We start from the raw sequence: 22,218 nt of genomic DNA on the forward strand, positions 1-22,218 counted from the left end.
CGGTGCCTTTACCTGTTGGGACGATCAGGCTATGTAACGACTTCAACTGAATGCCATTTCAGCATTTCAACACTCTTGATCTGACCAAGGGCTCCTGACAGGAGACTCTCACTCAACTGTTTTCCCATCCCCTGGAACCATACCTTTGACTGCACTTTAGTGGTCCGCATGGACACGAGCTCAGAACTTCCTGTCTCAAAAGTTTAATGGTGAAGAACACCCCATTCTGTATTTAAGTAGGAAATTCTCATCTGCAGAACGTAACTATGCGACGATAGAGAGTGAGGCTATTGCCATTAAGTGGATAATAGAGGAGCTGAGATCTCTAGATATTATCTAGATCGGTGACACTTTACCCTAATAACAGATTATACTCCGCTCGAGTGGCTGGCAAGAGCTGAAAACACTAACCGCAGAATAACACACTGGTTCAGTGCCCATCCCTTGGTAAGGAAAATAGCTATTGCTTGTCCTAAAAGTCACTAGAAGTCACTAAATGATATCATCACCTACTTTGCATAATTGTCAATTTGCTTGCAATTGTAATGGACACTGTTGAAGGAAGGAATAGCATTGTGGGAGAGCTAAAAAATAGGTAAAAGACACTTTATATATATTTAGAACTGTAAATGAGCTATTTTCAGTTCATTATTTGTCAATTAGATTTTTTTTTTTGGCACAGAGAAACACACAAAGTGGACAAGGTGCATAAGTGACGAGACTATGAGTCAAATGTTGCCAATAATTTATTTTAGAGTGACAGTAAAACCTGCTCTGTAAACCAAGATGGGCTTGGTGGCGACTTTACCCATTTGCAGTGTAAAAGCCATTTGCTGCGACCGGGGGCTAACAGTCAGTGCTCATATATCGAAACAAGCTTCTTATTTGAGCCTCTTACGCACACAGCATAACCTAAACCACCCTATCTGCAGGAGATGTGTGTTTAAGAAGTGGGCAAGGCCAACTAATTCACCTTAGCTGGAAGACTTTGCTTCAACCTGTGGACCTGTGACTTTCACCTACGTGCCACCAAAGCCACAGTGACACCCAAGTGGCCCAGTGATAAAGTGCTCACCCTGTCAATCCCTGGGTGATGCAGTAGCCTCTCTTAGCCTAGGGCCTAGAGAGAGTTGATTGGCCTAGCGCTCTGAGTGGGTGGGATGGGAGGCACATAGTGCAGGAAACATCTCACAAGTCCTGTTGCTGGGCCTAACTGTGATGACTACACAACTGCATCAGATGAAACTACAAAACTGCAGAAATTCCTAAAATCCTCTTCCCTTCAATGAATCAGAACTGACACCTCCATGCTTTACCTTTTACTGATTGTTCATTCATCAAATACCAGTGTTAATCTACATACTCTGTAAACTCGAATAAATTGGCGAAACTCAAAAAAATTTGGGTAATCAGTTACATCAAATGTTTTAAGTAACTGTTTCTAGTTTTAAGGAGAAAAATTAACGGAAACATTTTTTATGGAACTGTGAGTTTGTTGTACTAATTTTTTTTTGTTGTTGCAAATTAAACAAATTGTTGTTGGTCTTCCAGCTGCTCCCAGCAATGGCTCACACAAGCTTGGCACAGGTTTTACACCAGATTCCTAACACAATCCACCCATTTTATCCGGCTTGGGTCAGGCACTTCATCCAGTTGTTGGGAATCGAACCCGGGCCTTTCGCATGGCAGGCGAAACACCTACCACTGAGCCACCAGTGCCCTATTGCTCTGATAACTTTAAGGTGACAGTTACTGTTACTTAAGTACTTACAGATACTTAAAATATTAATATCAAATTTGTACAGCTAACTTGAATAGTCTCATTTTTACAAACTCATAAATACCAAAAAGTTCTAAGTACTCAGAAATGTCTATTAATTTGAACTAATTGTAATTATTTAAGTTAACAGTACTCAATATGTTTAATTACTTTGAGCATTAGGGTTAACAGTGATATGGAAAGAATTCTCTTTCTGTCATTTCCACTACAGTAAATGAAACTCAATTCATGTCCCCAAATTTGAGCATACAAAGTTCTGAAGACACCTGTCTGAACTGAAGACACCTGTCTGAACTGAAGACACCTGTCCAAAACAAACATTCTGTGGATTTGTATTGAATGTCTATCAGAGCTGTTTGTGATAATGGACTTTAGCATTGTGCACTTTGTGTAACTGGGACATTAGGACACAGGAACATGAACAGTGAAAGACATGACAACACATAAGTGAAATCAGCAATAAGCAATATCCAGCTCTGCTTTGCACTCAGATAACGATGTTGGTTTAGAATGACCTCATGTCCTCTGTTGGTTCTAATTAAAGTGAGTGCATGTAAATGAGTAAAATTGTCAGTCTTCTCTGTGAAGGGGCATACTCTCTCTCTCTCTCTCCTGTCAATTACAGCAACACTACTTAATACTTGTCTAGTCACTAGTGAGCTCATGTATGTGGAACGTTGCCGATACAGTAGCACTTTCTTTTAAGTGAGTTAGAATCCCATGTTAGCCCTCACCTGTAGTAGCTGTTGTTTAAAAGCTGACTAAAAATAGAGAAGCAAATATACATGAACGTCCTGTTTCTTGGACCAGAAGAAGAAATAAAGAAAGGTACGTTTTCAAGCCAAAGTTCTTTTCACTCCTGAGCTTCTCAGCCCCCAGACATGAAATGAAAATGACATTTCATAAGAGGTATTTGAAATGTCAAGGAGAGTGAGGAGGTTTTGCTCAAGCAATATCAGAGCATAAGAACACCTGTAAGTCAAGGCATAATAAGACTGGAAGTTATTAAAGAATATTTATAAGACATAAAAAATGGGAGATCTTCATTTTCTCTAGCTATGAATATCTTCTCAATTTGTATATTTTTTCGTGCTCAGAATGGTGAAGGAATTAAATCCTTGTTCTCATAGTCGTGTCCAATATATCCACATATACTCTGAGCTACTCCTTCTTTTAGCCTCACAAAATGCTGGTTGGGGTGACCATCAATTATCTGAATAATATTTTTTTATTATGAAGTTATAAACCATAACCCAATCAAGACAGAAAGGGGTTCATCTAACTTCAGCTGTAATAAACCCAGGAAGTTAAGATGATCCACAGTGGTCTGAATTTACTTCTAGGTGAATAAACTTAAAATCTCTAAAAGCTGGAAACATGTGTTGTGGTTCTTAACATTGGACCATGTCACAACAACAAAATGCACCGTGGTCTTAAGAGGTCCTTAGAAATACTTTGCCCTAAGAAGTATTGAGAACTGTTTTCTTTGGTAGTGCAAATTATGAGGGACAGGAATTTACAAAGTAAAATTGTGACTTGTGACTGATTGGTGAATGAAGGTGCAAAAGCAATTGACATTTACTGCAGACTTCAATCACAGTATGCAGTTAAACACTTAAGCGTGCAAACATTTTAAAGAGGGCCATATGTCTATGGAACACAATCCTGGCTGAAGTGACTCAGACCCGATGCAGTTATTCCTGCATTCGTTATACATTTGGCGAGTGGAAGATATGGTTCTTGAAAATCATTTGTAACTTGTTGCCAACTTGTGGAAGAGCCACATCTGTCTGTGGGAACTGTTCACACATCACTCAGCAAAACATTTACATTTAGGCATTTGGCAGACGCTCTTATCCAGAGCGACTTACATTTTTATCTCATTATACATCTGAGCAGTTGAAGGTTAAAGGCCTTGCTCAAGGGCCCAACAGTGGCAACTTGGTGGTTGTGGGGTTTGAACCTGGAATCTTCCGAACCGTAGTCCAATGCCTTAACCACTGAGCTACCCCTGACAAAACCACTTGGACATTACAAGAACTCAGTTAGGAGTACTACCACATCCTGTATACAGTCCTGACCTCACTCCATTTCCACATGTTTGGGCCATTAAAGGAGTTCCTGGAAGGCCAGCATTTCAGACATGAAGCAGGCAGTCTAATCATGGCTCCGGCTTCAACATTAAACTCTGCCCACAAGTCAACTCATATAGTAGGTGGCTTTTGGTCACCCTGTTCATTCAGTTCTCCAAAATATTCTTCACTCAACATCACTTCAAAATCCTGATTGGGTTTGAGGTTGCTTTCCTGATATCACCCCTGATTTGGCACCCATGGAGAAAATTGAACTTTCCTTTCCAATATTGTGTTGTAAAAAATCTCACGACTTCCGCATTTCTACCAAGATATTTAAGCTCCACAAAGTTCGAGCACAGTTCTTTTCATAGTGTTGTGTTTTGCCAGACTGGATTGCAATAATTGGCTCTCAGAAGCCATGCTCGCTTTTTCTTTTTTTCCCCCCCATGCCTTATTTGCCCATTTCATCTCTCTCAGGTAATTTCTCCCACACTCCAATTTTACTCCAAGAGGCAATAATGCCTCTTATTTGTCTCCGTTCAATGAAACTCAACTGAGCAATTATCAGCAATCACCTTCTCTGTGAGAAGCACCAACTTAGACGCTGAGGTGAATTATTATGGTATGAGTCACAGGGACGGTGAAAGCAAATATTAAATACGAGAAAGAGAAATTTGAGCTCGTGTAATATTTCGCAGATTAGTCTGGATATAAAAATAACTAAAGTTGGTTCAATATTCAGTGCAATTAATTGTAATTATCACAATTTAGAGATTTCTTTGCTTGTAGATAAATGTTTACAATTTGACTTATGATACACTGTGTGTTGAGTTGAATCTACAGAGCTGAAAGACTATGGCTGAGTATCAAGTATCTTTCTTTCAAGGAGTGAAAAAACTTGAGAATTGTTGGGAATTGTTCATAGTCGTTAGTAAAGCAGCGGGATGATTTGAGTAAAACTTTGTGTACTTAAAATTGTGATATTTCTAATACAAACTGTCATGCTGTTATGTGGTAACTGTAATTTAATAAATATTAAAAAAGAATATATTAAATTATCATTAAGAAAATGGAATAAGTCATGTAAAAATTTAACAACTGTTTTCTATTTCGATTGAGATAAAAAAAGGTAACAATGACATATATCATGATGTCTCAAAAAAAGTCCATTGTGACACAACTGACCAGTATTGCTTGACCATCATAAGAAATTAGTACTTGCACTTGCGTATTATCATTTTAGATACTAAACTAGTCATAAACAATAATAAACTAGTCTTTCTTTCAACGATCTAATGTGTACAGTAGATAGTTAAATTTTTTATATATATATATATATATATATATATATATATATATATATATATATATATATATATATATATATATATATATATATACTGTATATCAATGGAACAGGCGTGTTTTAATTGTAGTCCTGATTCCACACTTCAACTTGTAACATCTCAAAACATCTCCTTGAGTTACGTCCTTCTGTTTTAACTAAGAAATATTTTAATACATTACTGTATCTACTCTGAACTTACACAAGATTTACTTGAACTTTTCCAAAATGCCTCTTTCTCCTTCTTCTTTTACTTTTCGTTTTGTTTTCTCACACTTTCTGTCACTCTAAGCTTTTTTCTTCTGAACTGTGAGAAGTTTGGCGAGTATTAGTTCAGGACATTAAAACTAGCTGGTCATCAAAGAAACTCTTGTCCGGGTGATTTCTAGCTTTCTATTTACTTTTATTTGTTTAATTAGGTCATGTGGTATTCATGAAGAAGGAACGTCAGTGAAACTCAAAAGCCTAAATATCCTTTTGAAGAATGGGCTTACTGTAATCCTATTGGGCTCAATTTACATTATTTTAATACAAGAGTTGGGATTTATGGGTGGGAACCTATTGTAATTTATTTAGAATGACAGAAATGTGTAGCAACATATGCCTTGTTTTGACGTGGAAAAATATATTTTTGCAGCTTTTATAATAAAAAAAAGAAAGATGTACAAAGTTTAATTTTAGCTATAGAGTTCAGTAGAAGGTCCTCATAATTATATTATACAAAAAAAGTTTTCTTGTTTTATGCAGTTTGACTCATTAAGTGTAAAGTATACAAGGTTCATTAAACTTTCTTGAGTGCATGATAAAAAAAAATATTATTATTATTATTATTATTATTACACAAACCCCAGCTAAACAGATTAAATTTATTAATATAAGACAATGTTATAAATAAAATTTAAATATAAAAATAAGTTATTTACGCAAATGTCCACAATATTATTTCGCTATATACTGTATGAAACCTTTTTTAAATATATATATTCCTTACTGTTTCACCAAAATATTTCATCAGACATATTAATTGTGTGTCCTGTTTTTGAGTTTTCCAGTCCAAGAGTACTAACTATTAAACAATGCAATATAATAAGTCTAAATAATCAATTAAACCCCTTACCCCATAACCACTGACCTAAAGTCAAATTACAATATATATAGTGTTGTGTGTGTGTGTGTGTGTGTGTGTGTGTGTGTGTGTGTTTGTGTGTGTGTGTGAATAAGTAAGTAACAAACAATCCACTGAAGTACCAAAGTTTGAGTTAAAAAAGCTTTACTTTTGGCTTTTGATGATTTTCAACCACTTAATCACCTCTACACACACAGAAAGCTTAATGAATCAGTCAACAATCAACAGAAACACACACACACACACACACACACTTTGTGACCTCTTCCAGCCCGGCGCTCTTGAGCATGACTAGCCTGTAAATCACAGCAACAAGTTCCTGTTTCCGAATCACAGCTCGTATGTTTTGGCACTGCAGTTGATATACTCACAGGAGTGGACGAGGACCGTGTGTGTCCCTGATGCTGCTGCTGCTGCTGCTGCTGCTCAGGACGAGGAGGAGGACAACACAAGGCCCTCCAGCTTCTTTGGCAACACTAATAAATCCACAGCTGGAGGATGTGTGCGTGCCCGTAAGAGTGTATGTGTGTGTGTGTGTATGTGTGTGTGTTGGAGTGTGATAGAGGTGGACAAACACACACAGGCTGTCCCTGTCTCCACAGGCTGCTCCTGCACTGCCTTGCCTTCTGCTGCTTTTCATGCAAGGCCCTCCTCCCCCCCCCCCCTGCCGTCGAGAGACAGAGAGAAAGAGAGAGAGAGAGAGAGAGAGAGAGAGAGAGGAAAAAAATAGCAACAACTGAAAATATGAAAGGAAAAAAAAAATACAGGAAGCAAATGTGTCTCTGTGAAGGATTTTATAATCAGACTCAGTCTCCACCTCCGCTTGCCTCCCCGCCCCTATTGTTATGGCAACGGCCAATAGCGCCAGCCTGTGATCCTCTCACATGAGGCTAATGCAATATGGTTATGTATATGGGAAGCGTATGTGTGTGTGTGTGTGTGTGTGTGTGTGTGTGTGTGTGCATAGTGACTGTGGTTTCTCTAAATAGCAAATATGGGTAGTGGAGGTTGAACTGAATGGTGTAGGCTCTATACACACACACGCACACACACACACACACACACGCACACACACACACACCATAGTGCAGTTATATAATAACATTTCTGCTGAATCCTCACTTCTGATTGGTCATTAATTCTCTACAACAGTAACTCTGAGAGCAGTACAGGTTTATGTCACCACTCCTGTTTCGATATCTTATCGTTTCTATAGCAACAGCCTCTTCCTTGTACTTAAAAATATGTGTAATTACTGATATGGGGAAGGTTTCTGTAAGGAGAGATTCATTTAAAATAACTGGAAAACCTCAGCGCTTGTAACACACAGAGCTAAAGCCATGGGTAAGTTTCTACTTTGACCACATGGCAAGCTGCGGTTCTCATGAGAGAGAGAGAAAAGAGGAAACAAGCTTGAGAAGGTGAGGCAATACATTTTTACAGCTGTTATAACGGAACTGAGAACAGGAATTCTTGTTCTGGTTGAAAAATTTAAATCAGTTTTATTTTTTGCAGCACCTCCTGCAGTCCTGGAGTACTCATAGCACAAACACAGAGGTCCACCCTAGTTTTCCAGATGTTCCACAACATTAATCATAACCATAAATAGATTAAAGGTCTGACGTATCATTCTTCAAATAATCAAAAATTTAATTAATGAGCAAATTTTACTGTGTATGAACAATACAACGTTTCATGAAACATTAAAATAGAAGAGTTAAATAAGCTGTAATGTAATTATTCTAAATTGATATTAAAATAAAAAAAAGTAAAAAAAAAAAAACAGCTTGTATCCTTTTTTTAGTCAAATGATTTCATTCTGAAAAAGCGAGTCTTGGTCAGATTTCATAAAGCGAAAGCCAGCCTCTCTAGTGAAATCTTGGCTTTGAGTAAATAGAGTATAGTAGTTGAGTGCAAAGTCCACAAAGCTAAATGAATAAAAATATTAATAATAAAAAAAGGAACGTTTCAAATTCCTTTTAAAAAGCTATTTAAAACACTTTTTATTTACCATAAATAAAAATGTAAAAAGTAAATATTTCATATCTTGAATATTCAATATTAATGTACCATTTCTAGATCACAAGCAAATATGCTACATTAATCAAATAAATTCCTTTGTACAAAAGGTGATTCCGTAGCCTCTTGCAGCCGCGAGCCTGCCGGGGGCTTGGCCAATCAGTGCTCACGCAGAGGGGTGGAATAGAAGTCACTTAGCGCTCTCACATCAATCACGACTCTACAGCCAATCATGGGGAGGGAGTGGATAGCGTTGTCCTCGGGGTGTGTTACACCGCCTCTAACAGTGTGTGAACAAGCAGTTTAAAATTATATGGTTGGCTGCTGTCATGTGGTTTGGAGGAAGTCTTCAGTTCTCCCTGACTCGTGGTGGGAGCCCCCTAGCAACAGGTGGAATCAGATACGGAAAAAAAAAAAGATTTACCTTTTTTTAGACTCTTATCCTTTCTGTTTATGCACATGTTCAGATGACACTCTGATGGATTTGTAATAAATCATTTTTGGAATTCTTGTGGAAGGTATACAGTACATACTATAGGAAATAAGAAATTCTGAAACTCATGCACATATTTCTAAAGTTGTTAGAAACCAGTTTTAAACTACAGTAGAAAGCTAGTGGCCTTAGAGTTTTGGATGACACTTTGACTTTGATCTCCCATTTACAGAAAGAGAAAGTAAAAAGTGGGTAAAAAGTAAAATGTGGGCATCTTGCAAAAGAACAAGAAGAAAAACCATTGAAACAAAATACCACTAGAAAACAGCCAAGCTACACTAAAGACTTAGAGACAGCTGATCTGGGGAACCATGGTATCGGCTACAATAAAGGACTGGGTCGAATTAAGGGACAACATGCCGAGAAGATTATCCAGGCTTTTCTATCCCCAACCACAGACATAACTCCTGTTACTGTATAATATAAACTTTCTAGTAGGTCCTTAGTCTGATCCAGGGCCTCTGTCCAGTCATATCCAATACATCACTTTCTAAAGCACATTTATTGTAAGGACCAGAGGGTTTACTCCAAGATTGCTGAGCTCCTCATTCTGGAATTCTGAATCTCTGGCATTCCTCATTCCTCAAAATACACCAAGAAGAACCTGATTTCTACCATTGGTATTTAAAAACGTATTGTTTTTATGTCTTCCCACAGCTCGTAGGGAATGATACCCCATTTTTGTTAATTGTAATAATGGAGGAACATTGTGGAATCAAATTATAGATTAATCTCTGATCAAGGGTTTGCATCCCTCTGGAGAAATATATGTTTTTTTTTCAGTCTGACAAGCTTGGAAAGCTGAAGACATCGTGATGACTTCTCAAAATATCATCAAAAAGAAATAAAACTACATGTTGGTGGTTGTGATAATTGAAAGCGTGTGCTTACCCATCTGCTTCTTATTAAGCATTTTGTCTTTTCTCTGCAATGCTTTAAGCACAGTAGAAACCGAACCCCGAAGTCCAGTGACCTGCTGAGGTCCGAAAGCCAAAGCTTTAATAAGGGACGAAGGCAGCCAAGCATGTACAGAAATAACAGGAGAAGTGAGGAGGGAGAAGTCAAAGGGAGTACAGCAACTGCTTTCATCCAAGGACAGCACAGAGCGCCTAATTGAGGCTGGAACTCAGTGGAGAATGGGGCGAAGAGGTGGAGGGGGGTGGTTGTGTAGGCAGGGAGGAGGTCGAGCGAGGGGTGATGAATGTCCTTGGTGCTTTGAGGGTGGCTATTAGAGCGCATGGTGTAACAAGTTTGTGCCAAGTTGCAATTCTCTGAAGGCTCCGACAAAAACACCAGCACAGTTTGCATCATTAAATGTGATGTTATTCTACAAGTGGAGCATCCACGACTGAGCATTTTTTTGTCCAGCGACACAGCAAAAGCTTTAAGGTTCTTATATGTACACTGTACAGTGTATACACCCCCTTCAATTATGTTATACTGTATGTTAGTATTGTTACAACCTGGAACAGAAATGAGCTTCAATTGTGCAATCACCTAAACTATTACATAATGCACACAATGGGACAAAAATTACCTTGGTGGCTGATATTAATTGTTTTTAGACCAGGCCACAAAAAATATTTCAAGAATGCAATGACGACTCATCCAGGAGCTCATAAAAGAACCCAGAAAAACATCTAAAGAACTGCAGGCTTCACTTGCCTCAGTTTGTCATGAGCAGGCTGTCTGTGTCGGTGTTGTGGCATAGTTGCAGAGGCTGAGACGAGACCTTCCAGATAAACTCTTTCATTTATATATTCAAACAAAACAAAAAGCTCTTTTCCAAAAGCACTTAGGAATCTTTAATAGAACGTCTTACTGAAAATAACCAACACAAAACAACCATAACAAATGTTACACGCCTGACTAAGCTTTAGTCAGGCTATTTATAACTTAACTAATGACTGACCTGGATCAGGTGCATGCTTCCATCACCTGACCCAGGTGCCCTATGGGAAATGAAGTCCTTTTCACACAAACTACAAAACACAACAAACAAACAGAGTCTTTGGGCGCTTTGGCGCCCTCTAGGGGTTAACCCTTACAGTACCCCCCCCTCAAAAACGCTCCTCCGGAGCGCTAACGGAGGCCCGGGACTCCCTCCCCAATGTTCAAAGTCTGACCTTCTGACCCGGAGGCTGTAGCCCTTGTCCCCTGGGCCGGGCTGCATGGCCAGCAGGACAGGTTTCCCAGAGCCGGGCTGCAAAGCGGGCATGCCGATCTTGGAGGCACTTGGAGGCAGTGGAGCTGAAGCGACGTACGTGAGACTCGGCGGCTGCTGAGCTGGAGCGACGCTCGCTGCGTCCGGCGGCTGAGGAGCTGGAGCGACGCTCGCTGCGTCCGGCGGCTGAGGAGCTGGAGCGACGCTCGCTGCGTCCGGCGGCTGAGGAGCTGGAGCGACGCTCGCTGCGTCCGGCGGCTGAGGAGCTGGAGCGACGCTCGCTGCGTCCGGCGGCTGAGGAGCTGGAGCGACGCTCGGCGCGCTTGCCGGCTGAGGAGCTAGAGCGACGTCCGCTGCACTGGACTGAGGCTTGGGCATGACGTCCTCAAAGCCTGGCGGCGGAGGAAGAAGAAGTGTGAAGTCCTCGCTGTCCAGCAGAGGATGCGCGACGTCCTCATTGTCGAGGAGCGTCGGCGAAGGAGGAAGAAGCGCGAAGTCCTCGCTGTCCAGCGGAGGCTGCGCGACGTCCTCACTGTCGAGGAGCGGCGGCGGAGGAGGAAGAAGCGCGAAGTCCTCGCTGTCCAGCGGAGGATGCGCGACGTCCTCACTGTCGAGGAGCGGCGGCAGAGGAGGAAGAAGCGCGAAGTCCTCGCTGTCCAGCGGAGGATGCGCGACGTCCTCACTGTCGAGGAGCGGCGGCGGAGGAGGAAGAAGCGCGAAGTCCTCGCTGTCCAGCGGAGGATGCGCGACGTCCTCACTGTCGAGGAGCGGCGGCGGAGGAGGAAGAAGCGCGAAGTCCTCGCTGTCCAGCGGAGGATGCGCGACGTCCTCACTGTCGGACGAAGGAGGAGGAAGAAGATCGGAGCCCTCTGCGTGGCTCCCGTAAAATTCAGAGCCCGTTCCGCGGCTCTCGTGAATTTGGACGAGCAGGTTTTGGAGCTGTTCTACCTGCTCCCGCAGGTTCAGTATCCGCTCCTGATTCTGCTCCGCCCAAAACATGCAGAGATTTCTTGTTCCTCTCTCTCTCCATTGCCGCACCGTTTGAGGTTCTTCTTCCCTCTCGCCACCGCCGTACCTGACCTTCTTGGTTCGTACTTCCTGGTCGGTGCAGGGAAGTCTGTCACCTCGAGCTGCGTCACTCTTAAACGGTGTTCGCCGGATGGCAAGCCTGCAGCCTTCCCAGCTCTGCAGCGCCCTTTGCTCACTTTGCTCTCGGCCCTTTCTGTGCTCCACGATATCGCCCAGCCAGTCCGCTCGCTCCGGCTCCATCGTTATTGCTCCCCCCCAAAAAACATTTAGGGGAGACACCTCTGCTATGCCACTTTTATGGTGTAACATTCTGTCCTGAGCAGGCTGTCTGTGTCGGTGTTGTGGCATAGTTGCAGAGGCTGAGACGAGACCTTCCAGATAAACTCTTTCATTTATATATTCAAACAAAACAAAAAGCTCTTTTCCAAAAGCACTTAGGAATCTTTAATAGAACGTCTTACTGAAAATAACCAACACAAAACAACCATAACAAATGTTACACGCCTGACTAAGCTTTAGTCAGGCTATTTATAACTTAACTAATGACTGACCTGGATCAGGTGCATGCTTCCATCACCTGACCCAGGTGCCCTATGGGAAATGAAGTCCTTTTCACACAAACTACAAAACACAACAAACAAACAGAGTCTTTGGGCGCTTTGGCGCCCTCTAGGGGTTAACCCTTACACAGTTAAGGTCTGTGTTTATGATATAACAATAAGTAGGAAAATGGACAAAAAAGGCATTACTGGTAAGGTTCCAAATCAATTCAATTTTATTTGTATAGCGCTTTTAACGATTTACATCATCACAAAGCAGCTTTACACAATCAAAAGAACTAAGTTTGTATGAAATGTGAATGTGTATGAATCAAAATGATATGATTGTCCCTGATTGTCCTTGATGAGCAAGCCTAGGACGACGGCGACAGTGGCAAGGAAAAACTCCCTGAGATGGTAATAGGAAGAAACCTTAAGAGGAACCAGACTCAACAGGGAACCCATCCTCATCTGGGTAAAAACAGATAGCAGGGATTGATGTGCATAATAATATGCGAGACTGGAAGTTCAATATAAGAGGAGATGTGTAAGATTAAAGTCCAGTTTGTTCCTGGAGGCTCAGGAAGACTGTGAAAAATTTCAGTCCTGAACTATTGAGCGACTGAAGTCACAGGTCCTCAGAGAACAGCAGTCTGCATCAGTCGAGGACAGGACCACCTTCATGGAAAAGTGGAACCAACCCCAGTCACCACACGCATTCCAGGCAGACCACACGGGGGCATCCATGTGATAAGATCTCCAACCAGAAGCAGGACTCCAGGATGAGTTAGAGAGGTCCAGCGGGCAGAGGGGGTCTGGATCACTGGCAGCTCAGGAGCGACATGTATAGCTCGACAGAGAGATAGGTAGAGGAAATAGGAGAGAGGGAGAGAGAAAGAGAGAGGAGAGAGCAGAAAAGGAGAGAGCAAAGAGATGGAGAAATAACAGTTAGGTATGGTCACAGTTGAACAATGTAAAAAGTAAATGTATACTGTATTTAGTGCAGAGTGCAAGCAGAGACTCCGGCAGGACTAACTATGACAGCATAACTAAAAAGGGAGAGCCAGAAGGAAACACAAACATGAGGGCTTCCAGAGATGTAAGGCAACCAATCACCTCACCGTCAACAAACCTGAGTGATCAATGAGAGTGGGGAAAACAGCATCCAAACATACCAGTTCACCTAATACTCTACGTCCATGAGTCCCCCAGATCTGCTCCTTTACCTAAGGATAATCTATTTATAAAAATGCTTGGCTAAATAAATAGGTTTTTAGCCTGGACTTAAACACTGAGACTGTGTCTGAGTCCCGAACACTATTTGGAAGACTATTCCATAACTTTGGGGCATTGTAAGAAAAAGCTCTGCCCCCAGCTGTAGTTTTAATAATACGCGGTACTGACAAGCAGCCTGCATCCTTTGATCGAAGTAGGCGTGGCGGATTGTAAGACACTAGCAGTTCACTCAGATACTGCGGCGCGAGACCATTTAATGCTTTATACGTCAAGAGTAGTATTTTAAAATCGATGCGAAATTTCACAGGAAGCCAATGCAATGTAGATAAGATAGGGGTTATGTGCTCATATCTTCTGGTTCGAGTGAGGACTCTCGCTGCTGCATTCTGGACTAATTGAAGCTTGTTTAAGCACCTAGTTGAACAACCAGACAGTAAGGCGTTACAATAATCCAACCTAGACGTGATAAAAGCATGAACTAGTTTTTCTGCATCGTTTAGTGACAATATATTTCTTATCTTGGCAATATTTCTGAGGTGAAAGAATGCTATCCTGGTAATATTATCTACATGTGCTTCAAATGAAAGGCTTGAATCTATAATCACACCGAGGTCTTTTACTGTTGCACTTGATGGAACAGAAAGGCCATTTAAAATCACATTGTGATCAGAAAGCTTATTTCTAGCTGCTTGTGGTCCTATGACTAGAACTTCTGTCTTATCAGGATTAAGCAGAAGGAAATTAATTAGCATCCAATCTCTTATGTCCTGCACACATTGCTCAACTTTAGTAAGCTGGTTTTTCTCATCTGGTTTTGCTGAAACGTATACTTGTGTGTCATCAGCATAACAATGAAAACTAATACCATGTTTACGAATTATGTTGCCTAGAGGAAGCATGTAAAGGGAAAAAAGCATTGGGCCTAAAACAGAACCCTGTGGAACACCAAACTCAACTTGAGAACATGAGGAATGGTCACCATCTAAATCTACAAACTGATAACGATCAGTCAAATAGGATCTGAGCCACAAGAGGGCCGTTCCCTTAATTCCTACTACATTTTCTAATCTGTAAAGGAGAATATTATGATCAATAGTGTCAAAAGCTGCACTGAGGACGAGTAACACAAGTATAGTGACACAACCCTGATCAGAGGCCACTAGGAGTTCATTTACTACTTTAACAAGTGCTGTCTCTGTGCTGTGAGGTAAAAGGGTAAGGGTAAGGGTGCTGTGAGGCTTCCAAGGTAAAAGACACTGCTGATCAAAAATAAAACAAAGGCTCATCTCACGATTGCCAAAAAACATCTTGATTATCCCCAACACTTTTGGGCAAATATTCTGTGTACTTTTTACATCTGGAGTAAAACTAACACAGCATTTCATAAAAAACAAAACAAAAAAAACCCATCATACCAACAGTCAAACATGGTGGTGGTAGTGTGATGGACTGGGCCTTTGCAGTTTTAGGACCTGCGGTTTGCGATAATTGATGGAACCATGAATTCTGCACTGTATTAGTTATTAAGATTATGAAGCAATTACTTTTTCACATAGGGCCAAGTAGGTTTGGACAGTTTTTTTTCCTTTAATAAAATAAATCATTATTTAAAAACAGCATTTGTATTTTTGGGGCTTTTTACATTTTGTATTTAATCTTTGTGTTATATAAAATTTAATTTAATGATCTCAAACATTTAAGTGTGACAAATTTTGAAAAAATAATCAGGAAGCAAATACTTTTTATTGCACTGTATTTTTGTTGATAATAACATTTGAGTTGTAGTTTGGAACTGAAAAAAATTGATTACCTGACAGGCATCTTTTTTTGCCTGATGCTTTGTTACACAGATAAAACAATAATCGAGCAATCGATAGCTTCTGTTCTGCTGATATGCAGTGTGTTGTAACTTACTTCATACTGTATTTTATTCAAAAGAGGAACAAGTGTGTAAAAATGGGTGAAGAAGGTAATAAGGATATTAATTTCCACAAGTTTAATTTATCATAATGTGATTACCTTGGATTCTGTACAAATATGTGATTATGTCTGGATTTGGTGGTGTTTGCTGGTGTTAGTATTAATTCATTCAGTGCTTCCGTTGCAAATAAGATGATTCTATGGAATATACTATCCATTACACTTCATGAAAATGATATGCAGTGACATTAACTAATACTGACATTTAAGCTTTTTAATTAATAGCTAAATAACTAAGACAGCATGTTGTCTGGCTGAAAGTGCTTCAGTAACTGGTTTTGAATGTGGGTTTTAGCACTGGCTTATGGTAATTTACATCCCTTTTGCTGAATAGAAGTGGGCTGGACCATGTTGTGACATCAGGTGCAACAGGTCTATAGTGACTCAAATAACCACCTTATTTACACCTATGGTGATTTGAAAAGCATTACAGAACAAGTTGAACCTCAAGAGAGATTAGACTAGAATCAGTGTTCGAGGTCTGCCAATTCCTTTAATCTGAAGCTACAGTATAATGGGTCCAGGTTCACATAATCCCAGACAATTTGTCATTAAAAAAAAAAAAAAAATAGGAAGAAGAGAAAGCAAAAGAAGTAAGTGTGGGGAAAATAAATGTTGTTGTAAATTTATTTTACAGACTCATAAAAACATTCTTATTTAGTACAGTGGCTAAACTAACAAAACCTAAAATATTTGCAGAGAGCACAGTATTTCATCACACTTTAGTAGTGATTTTTTTTTTATTTTTATGAAGTAGTATCAGGATCAAAATAATGAATGTTCAACCTCTGACAGCATCTCGTGATCCAGTCCAGTCTAAAGCTCCACATCTAGATTTTCAATGCATTACATGTATAGAAGAGGAAGAGATGCACAAACTTATCACCACAACTAAAAACTAAACTAAAGTTTGTTAATTTGATTGATCCAATCACAACTAGATTTCTAAAAGAATTGATACATACAGCTGGAGAGCTGCTTCTAAACATTATTAATTCTTCACTTTATTTAGGTCATGTCCCCAAATCTCTCTAGTTGGCAGAAGCCTTTTCTTAAAAAAAACTAATTTAGACCCTAATGAAATAACAAATTACAAACTGATTTCAAAAATAATATTTTTAAAAAAATGTTAGAAAACATAGTGTCAGCTTAAATACGTGCCTTCTTGCAAAAAAAAACAAAAAACTTCAAATGACTTTTAGCTTTTAGGGATTAGTTTCCATTACTATGCTGATAATACCCAGTTATATATCTCATCAAAATCAGATGAAATATCCAATTAGTCTAGATTAACTGACTGTGTCCAAGATATAAAAGATTGGATGACCTATAACTTTGTCAGACTAAATTTAGATAAGACAGAAGCATAACTTATTGGTCCAAAAACCAGTACACAAAAGCTCTTACAATTCAGCTTGTATTTGGAAGGATGTATTACTAGCTCGACAGAGAAAGACCTCTGTGTAATATTAGACAGCAACTTGTCCCCTGAAAATCACATTTACAATATTACAGAAACAGCCTTATTCCCCCTTGAAAATATTTTCAAGCTTAGGAACATTTTATCTGTATCTGATGCAGAAAAGCTAGCTCCGGCATTCATGACCACCAGACTGGACTATTGTAATGCATTATTAGAGAGTTGTCTGGCATCCTTGATAAACAAACTATTCAATTCAATTAAATTTTATTGGCCTCCGAGTGGCGCAGTGGTAAAGCGCTCGCCCTATCATCCGGAGATCGCTGGATCGAACCCCGGGTGATGCTGTTTTCCTCTCACAGCCGGAGGCACAGAGAGAGCTGATTGGCCGAGCTCTCTCAGGGGGGAGGGATGAGAGGTACTTGTGCTCCCACATTAGTCACTGCGCTACAGCCAATCAGGGGCGTCTGTGAGCTCGCGCACACGGAAGGAGCGGCTAGCGCTTTCCTCCGAGTGTGTTACTCCGCCCCTAACGGTGCGTGAGCGAGCAGTTCGAAAAGATGCGGTCGGCTCGCGTCACGTGGTTCGGAGGAAACACGGGATAGCTTTCGTCCTCCCGACTGAGTGGTTGTAGTAGCCTTGATGTGTGTGGGAGCCCCCTAGTGACGGGGAGTAATTGGCCACGACTAGATTGGGTAGAAAATCGGGGAAAAAGAATTGGACAGGACTAAATTTATTAAAAAAATAAAATAAAATGAAAAATAATTTTATTTGTATAGCGCTTTTAACAATTGGCATTGTCCCAAAGCAGCTTTACACAATCAAAAGAATTATTTAAGTTTGTATGGAATTTAAATGTGTATGAATCAAAATGGTCAGATAGTCAGATAGGTAAACAAGCCAGTGACAAGGAAAAATTCCCTGAGATAGTAGTAGGAAGAAACCTTGAGAGGAACCAGATTAACAGGGAACCCATCCTCATTTGGGTGAAACTGGAATTGATCTGCATTCATACTGTGTGTTAGTTGGCAGGCAGGTCAGCATAACAGTTTATGTTAATTGATGTTAATATGGAGTCCAGGTATTTATTAAAAACTCAGGTAGACTTGTATAAAGTTCCAGTCCTGAACTATTGAATAGTCAAGTCCTCAGAGAAACAGCTGCCAACACCAGTCGAGGCCAGAACCGTCTTCTAGGTAGAGAGAACCATCCCCAGACACGTGACGCATCCCAAAGAGACACACGGGGCATCCATGTGACAGGTCAGACAGGTCCAGAGGGCAGAGGGAGTCTGGATCACTGGCAGCTCAGGAACGACATGTGTAGCTCGACAGAGAGGGAAGGAGAGAGGGGGGGAGAGAGGGAAGAGAAAGAGCAGGAGAGAGAACAGAAGAGAAGAGATAACAGTTAGGTCTGGTCACAGTCATATAATGTATAATTTCAATGTATATTTACATGCAGGACTAACTATGTCAGCATAACTAAAAGGGAGATGTAAAGCAACCAATCACCTCACCGTCAACAAACCTGAGTGATCAATGAGAGTGGGGAGGACAGCGTCTAAACATACCAGTTCACCATAATACTCTACGTCCATGAGTCCCCCAGATCTGCTCCTTTACCTAAGGCAAATCTATTTATAAAATGCTTGATTAAATAAATAGGTTTTTAGCCTGGACTTAAACACTGAGACTGTGTCTGAGTCCCGAACACTATTTGGAAGACTATTCCATAATTTTGGTGCTTTGTAAGATAAAGCTGTAGTTTTCATGATACGCAGTATTGATAAGCAGCCTGCATCCTTTGATTGAAGTGGATGTGGCGGATCGTAAGACACTAGCAAGTCACTCAGATACTGCGGTGCAAGACCCTTTAATGCTTTATATGTCAAAAGTAGTAGTTTAAAATCAATGCGAAATTTCACAGGGAGCCAATGAAGTGAAGATAAGATAGGTGTGATGTGCTCATATCTTCTGGTTCTAGTGAGGACTCTCGCTGCTGCATTCTGGACTAGCTGAAGCTTATTTATGCACCTGGTTAAACAACCAGACAGTAAGGCATTACAATAGTCCAACCTAGAGGTAATAAAATCATGAACTAGTTTTTCTGCATCGTTTAGCGACAATATATTTCTTATCTTGGCAATATTTCTGAGGTGAAAGAATGCTATCCTGGTAATATTATCTACATGAGCTTCAAACGAAAGGCTGGAATCTATAATCACACCCAGGTCATTTACTGTTGCACTTGATGGAACAGAAAGGCCATCTAAAGTTACAGAGTGATCTAGAATCTTACTTCTATGACTAGAACTTCTGTCTTATCTGGGTTAAGCAGAAGGAAGTTAATTAGCATCCATTTTCTTATGTCCTGCACACATTGCTCAACTTTAATAAGCTGGTTTATCTCATCAGGTTTTGCTGAGATATATAACTGTGTGTCATCAGCATGACAGTAAAAACTAATACCATGCTTACGGATTATGTTGCCCAGAGAAAGCATGTAAAGGGAAAAAAGCAGTGGGCCTAAAACTGAACCCTGTGGAACGCCAAACTTCACTAGAGAACATGCAGAATAATCACCATTTAAGTCTACATACTGATACCGATCGGTTTAATAGGATCTGAGCCAGGATAGGGCTGTACCCTTAATTCCTAATACATTTTCTAATCTGTGAAGAAGAATACTATGATCAAAAAAGGTGTCAAAAGCTGCACTGAGGTCGAGTAATACAAGCATGGTTACACAACCTTGATTAGAGGCCAATAGGAGGTATTTTACTACTTTAACAAGTGCTGTCTTTGTGCTGTGATGAGGCCTAAATCCTGACTGATACAGTTCATGTATGCCATTTCAATGTAGATATGAGCATAGCTGCTCCGCTACTACTGTATCTTTTCTAGAATCTTAGAGATAAAGGGGAGGTTGATATAGGCCTGTAATTGGACAGCTGGCAGGGGTCAAAGTCAGGTTTCTTTATAATCGGTTTAATAACTGCTAATTTACAGTAAAAGATTTTGGAACATACCCAATGCTGAGTAAAGAATTTATTATTCTCAACAGGGGTTCTGTTATTGCTAGTACTATCTGTTTAAGAAAATGTGTCGGTACAGGATCTAATATACAGGTTGATGAATTTGCAGAAGAGATGAGTGAAATTAGTTTATTCTCTTCAAGGGGAGTAAAGTATTCCGATCTGACATGGCTAGTTTAACATCTGCATAACTTACATTGTTTGGTTTTAAAGCCTCAATTTTATGCCTAATATTTACAATTTTATTATTAAAAAAGTTCAAAAAAGTTATTATTAAGTAATTAAGTAATTATTAAAAAAGTCCTCACTATTGCACAATGCTGTTGTGGAGATTTCTGCAGTGGTCTTATTTCTGGTTAATTTGGCTACGGTATTAAATAAAAATCTAGGATTATTTTAGTTATCTAGCTACACTAAGAGCTTTTCTATAGTTCAGGATGCTCTCCTTCCATGCTATTTGAAATACTAACAATTTACTGTAGTTTGACGACATTTACGTTCTAATTTCCGAGCGGTCTGTTTTAAAGAGCGTGCATGATTGTTATACCAGGGAGCGAGTTTCTTATCTCTAATAATGTTTCTTTTAACGTCGACTCTAAATATTCAGTCGCCTGATCGAGTTCTGTGGGGTCAGACGGTGATCTAATCAAAGTTGGTAACTATGGGAGATTACTGATAAAACTCTGTGTGGTAGTTGATGTGAATGTACGTTTAGTACGGTAGCGCGGGGCAGTGCGTACGTTATTACTACGACACACTTGAATTGAGACAAGATAGTGATCTGAGATAACTTCAGACAGTGGACTTGTAAATAAATTTCTTATATGTAATCCAAAAAATATTATTCAATCTAAAGTGTGACCTGCTTTATGAGTGGGTCCTACTACACACTGATTAACTCCTACTGAGTCTAGTATGGACACATTTACATTTAGGCATTTGGCAGACGCTCTTATCCAGAGCGACTTACAAAAAATGCTTTACGCACAGGGTCTTCTGGATTCTCAAAATGAATATTAAAATCTGCAGCAATTAACACCTTGTCTACAGAAACTAGACTAGGTTTGAGAGGAAATCTGCAAATTCACTAAGAAATTCAGAGTACGGCCCTGGAGGTCTGTAAATAACAATTAGTGGAATCGACCGAGCTGACTTAATATTTGTAGCTATAGAGAACTTCAAATGATATAATTTGTGTCTGTGTTTTTGTATAATAGTCAGATTATCATTGTGAATAACTGCGATACCTCCTCCTCTACCAGATAGCCGAGGCTGGTGTATGTAGCTGTATCCAGGAGGACTAGCTTCATTTAGAGCTACATACTCGTCCTGTTTAATCCAGGTTTCTGTTAAACTGAGTATATCAAATTCCTGATCCGTGATAATTTCATTAACGATAACTGCCTTAGATGCGAGAGATCTAATATTTAACAGTCCTAGCTTCTGATCAGAGGTGCCGGCTGCGCATTCAGTATGATCCAAGTTTGTGGTATCTATGTTAATTAAATTACTAAAACAGACTTTCTGGGTCTTTCTACATTTTTGCTTAGCTCGGGGAACAGACATAGTCTAAATATAGTAAACCCTGGGTGACGACTTTAGCAGACGGTTGGTTTAGCCTGTCTGTCTGCTCCCTGGCCTGGGCTCTGGATTGTCACTGATTAACTAGGCCTCTTCTGAGACTATAAGCTATACTACAGGAAATAAAAGCAGCACCTTCCCGAGTGGGATGGACAACGTCCCGCCCTAACAGGCCAGTTAGTCCAAAATGCAGCCACCAGAATTCTCACCAAATCAAGAAAAAAAGATCATATAACTTGGCTACTTAACTTGGTTAAGTTTAGAATTGATTACAATCTAGGATTACTTATGCACAAGTCCCTAAATGGTTTAGCTCCCACATATCTAGCCGGTCTTCTGACACATTACAATCCACCACACTCTGTAGTTTCCAGAATATCGAAATCTACAAAAGAGG

General features: G+C 40.1%; 1 protein-coding gene across 1 annotated transcript in view; it reads right to left on the reverse strand.

Annotated features, from left to right (window-relative positions):
• cdk18 (cyclin dependent kinase 18) overlaps nt 1–7,025 on the reverse strand; it is an 84,163-nt gene extending 77,138 nt beyond the window's left edge. The window contains exon 1 of the mRNA XM_053484334.1: nt 6,698–7,025. The gene's annotated coding sequence lies outside the window, so the exon portion shown is untranslated. The remainder of the gene's footprint in view (nt 1–6,697) is intronic.
• Nucleotides 7,026–22,218: the final 15,193 nt, after the last annotated feature.

Source organism: Clarias gariepinus, chromosome 23 (assembly GCF_024256425.1).
Source record: "Clarias gariepinus isolate MV-2021 ecotype Netherlands chromosome 23, CGAR_prim_01v2, whole genome shotgun sequence".
NCBI lineage: Eukaryota > Metazoa > Chordata > Actinopteri > Siluriformes > Clariidae > Clarias > Clarias gariepinus.